Genomic DNA, 3,883 nt, shown 5'->3' on the forward strand with positions numbered 1-3,883 from the left:
CCCATCTTCTCCTTTCTACCTTCTCTGTGATTTCGGGGCATTCAGTCTTCTTAACTTGAAACCCCAGCTCATAGATGATTTCCTTATCAACCATCCACCCGTATTGCAATTCATGATGCAAGCTTCTAAATCTCTTCTCATCATATGGGTGTTCTTCCATGGGTTCTTTTCCCTCCCTTCTCTTAGAACTTGAAGATGCCATGAATGTTGATTAATATGTGAAGGTGGTAAGGTTGTGGAAACTTTTGGTTGTTTAGGGTTTTATGGCAATGAAGAGAGTGAGAGGAGGAACGTTTATAATCAGATAGGGGGTGTATTGTACCGAAGTGAAGAGTGGTGAAGGGTGTGTGATGACAATGAAGGGTGGTACGGACAAGGGTCGTTTATATAAAGAGGTTGTGAGAGAATGGAGGGTGTAGATTGATGAAGTTGTCACTTGATTGACGGTTAGGGTTATGCATGGCTAGAAGACAAGGATCATCACTTTATGATGGGGATTGCTCGGTCTTCTAGGGGTTCCATTTTTTTCAATGTTGCATGGCAGCATTTTCCAATGTATTCCCTCTTTAGAAAAAGTGTGTAACCCCTCCTATTGTGGTGTCTGAACCTTCTTTGTTTGGTTGTCCAATCTATCCCTTTTTATGCTCCTTTTCCTTTCCTATAAAGATTTAAAATCAGGAAATTAATATCATAAAAAAATTCAAACTCTACGGCTAGAATACAAGGGAAGAAAGGATTTGATTGTTTATTTATGAATTCCAACTAACTAACTAACAAACTATTGGTGGGTCCTTATATGCATTTTGGTGGCACCATGGGGTGACACCAAACTTAGTTTGAAGCAATGTGATGAAAAGTTTTGTTCAAAGCTCCCAAGACTAGCATGCATCTTGGTTTACTTTGAACACCAAACTTGTTCTTCACTATATACTGCATGATAAAGATTTCACTAACTGTTTGTCAAGTTTGGGTTGAAATTCATAAACATTGATTTATTCATTATTTTAAAAACATATAAACCATGGGTTGCCTCCCATGAAGCGCTTCTTTAGTGTCACTAGCTTGACGTTTTCCCTTTATCAGGGTGGTTGGTAGTACTTAAAGTCCTCCCCTCTTGCTGTGGACTTGTATCCATTGGTTGGATCAATGATCTCCACATGTTCCAGGGAAAGAACTCTGTTGATAGTGAAGACCTTAGGTAACTGAGATGGTACAGTAGGGAGATTAGGGGGAATATCTGGGAAGTAAACTGAGACAACTCTATCCCCTGGAGAGAAGTCTTCCGTAGGGATCTTCTTGTTCCTCCATTTCCTTGGTACCTTTTCTTTGTTTCTTTTGAGGTTGCCTTCCCCTTGGTGACCTCTTTTCTCCAAGGAGTTGTGATGTTGTATTCACATGCCTCTAGAGGTTTAGGTTCCTCCAACTTTTCTGAGCTGTGGCAATTGCTGTTTTCCTTGTTTATCAATTGAGGGGGTTTCAGAATGAACTGGCTGTGCTTCAGTGCTTGTCTCCTCCTTCAGTGTCTCCTTATCGTTTGTGCTTAGTTCCTTGTCCTATTGATCTATTTCTTGTGAGAGTTTGAAGACATTGAAGTTGAGTCGTTCATCATGGATTCTCAATATTAGCTCCCCTTTCTCTACATCGATAAGTGCTCTGGCTGTAGCTAGGAATGGTCTTCCCAATATGATTGGGTGAGTGTGACTCTCTTCCATTTCCAGAATGACAAAGTCTGTTGGGAGAAAGTATTTCCCAACCTTTAGCAACATATTTTCCACCACTCCTATTGCTTGCTTTTGAGTTTTGTCAGCCAGTCTGATGATTACATCTGTGGGCATTATCTCATTAATCTGCAGCCTCTTCACCAGGGATAAAGGCAGTAAGTTGATGCAGGCCCCAAATCACATAGTGCTCTATCGAACATAGTTTCACCTATGGCACAAGGGATGTGAAACTCCTGGGTCTCTTCTTTTCGTAGGCAACTCAGGTTGAATAAGGGCACTACATTCCTTGTTCATCACTATAGTCTACCCTCCCTTGAGTGAGCTTTTCCTGGGAAGAAGTTCCTTCATATACTTGATGAATGCAGGCATTTGTTAAATTGCCTTGATGAATGGTATGTTCACATGCAGAGATGCAAACAAGTCTAGGAACCTTGAGTATATTCTTTTTCCCACAGCACCATTGAGCAGTTGAGGGAATGGTGCATAGAGCTTCAGCAGCTCTTGTTGTGAGATTTCTGGTTCTTTGTGATCTCTATCCTCCTCCTTTGTTGAGTTGTCTTCAGGTTGTTTGCACATTTTGCCTTGCTTGTCTTCAATCTCTTGATCACTTATAGTGACCATTTTGCAATCTTCCCATCTTACTTTCTTTGCTTCTCCCTTGGGGTTTTTCTCCGTGTCACTTGGAAGCTATCAGTGGTTTGGGAATCTTCTCAGCTAAATATCCCACCTGGAATTCCAGCTTCCTAATGGTCTCTCCCTGGTTCTTAATATTGGCTCGCACCTCCTCTTTGAACACCTTATTTTCTTGAATCTCTTGGCATATTCCTTCAAGTAAGGCTTCAATCTTAGAGAGCTTGTCATCAATTGAAGAGTGATTCGGAGCAGATGTGCTATTTTGGTTTTGATAAGTGTGTAGAGACGTGTTGTTGTGGGGGTGTTGAGATGTCCTCTAGGTGAATTGCTGGTGAGCTGCATTGTTGTTGGAGTTGTAACGTCTCTGGTCTTGGTTTTGATCTTGCTCACTTCCCCACCCAAAGTTTGGGTGGTTTCTCCATCCAGGGTTGTAAGTTTGGAGTATGGATCATAGTTTTCCTTGGTGAACTCCCAATGTAGTTGGATTGCTCCTGACTCCCCTCTGCTTCTTCATTCACCCTTCTTGGTTGTTGATGAAGATGAGATTGCTGCTACTTGGTTCCTCTCCATCTTCTTGGTGAGGTCAGCCAGTTGCTGGGTAATGAGCTTGTTTTGGGCCAACAGAGCATCTACATTGATTAGCTCCATCACTCCTCTTGTGTTCCCTCTTTCGGAAGCATAGAAGTAGTCGTTTTCTCCTACTTTTCGATAACATCTATGGCTTCCTCAATGGTCTTCTTCTTGTTCAAGGATCCTCCAGATGAATGGTCTACGCCTTCTTTGACTCATAAGAGAGCCCTTCATAGAAAATATGCAGCTGGACCCATTCGTTGAACATGTCAGTGGACATCTCCTTGTTAAGTCTTGAACCTCTCCCATGCTTCATATAGAGTCTCACCATCTTGTTGCCTGAAAGTTTGAACCTCAGCTCTCAGCCTATTAATTGTTGAGGAGGGTAGAATCTTGCTAAGAATTTGTTCACCACATCCTCCCAAGTTGTCAAGCTCTCCCTTGGGAAGGATTCCAGCCACTTGGTTGCCTTGTCCTGAGTGAGAAGGAAATAAGAGCAGTCTATAGGCGTCAGGATGAACACCATTAGATTTCACTGTGTCACATATTCTCAGGAAGGTGGTCAAATGTTGATTGGGTCTTCTTGAACACCTCCTCCAAATGACCAGTTGTTCTGAACAAGGGTGATGAGCTGTGGCTTAAGTTCAAATTTGTTGGCATGGATTGTTGGCTTTTGGATGCTACTTCCACAATTGCCTGGGTTTAGATTGATGTAAGAGCCCAAAACTCTTCTATCCTCCCCAGCATGATTTGCTCCACCTCCTCTGCCATGGTTGTGAGTCTCTTCTCATGATGATTTTCCATGTTTTCTTCCATGTTTGGTTCAAAGTATTCCTCAAAGTGTTCCTCTTCTTCTTCAGCACCAATTACACATTTTTCTTTTGCCTCCCTCCTTAGTCTAAGAAGGTTCTCTCGGTTCAGAATCAAAGGAAGTTGAAGCCCCGCTTCTTCTCCCTGTC

General features: G+C 42.2%; 1 pseudogene; it reads left to right on the forward strand.

Moving 5' to 3' along the window:
- Positions 1-3,190: 3,190 nt before the first annotated feature.
- On the forward strand, positions 3,191-3,292 carry LOC112738909 (small nucleolar RNA R71; annotated as a pseudogene).
- Positions 3,293-3,883: the final 591 nt, after the last annotated feature.

The sequence above is a fragment of the Arachis hypogaea genome, chromosome 13 (assembly GCF_003086295.3).
Source record: "Arachis hypogaea cultivar Tifrunner chromosome 13, arahy.Tifrunner.gnm2.J5K5, whole genome shotgun sequence".
NCBI classification, from domain to species: Eukaryota; Viridiplantae; Streptophyta; class Magnoliopsida; order Fabales; family Fabaceae; genus Arachis; species Arachis hypogaea.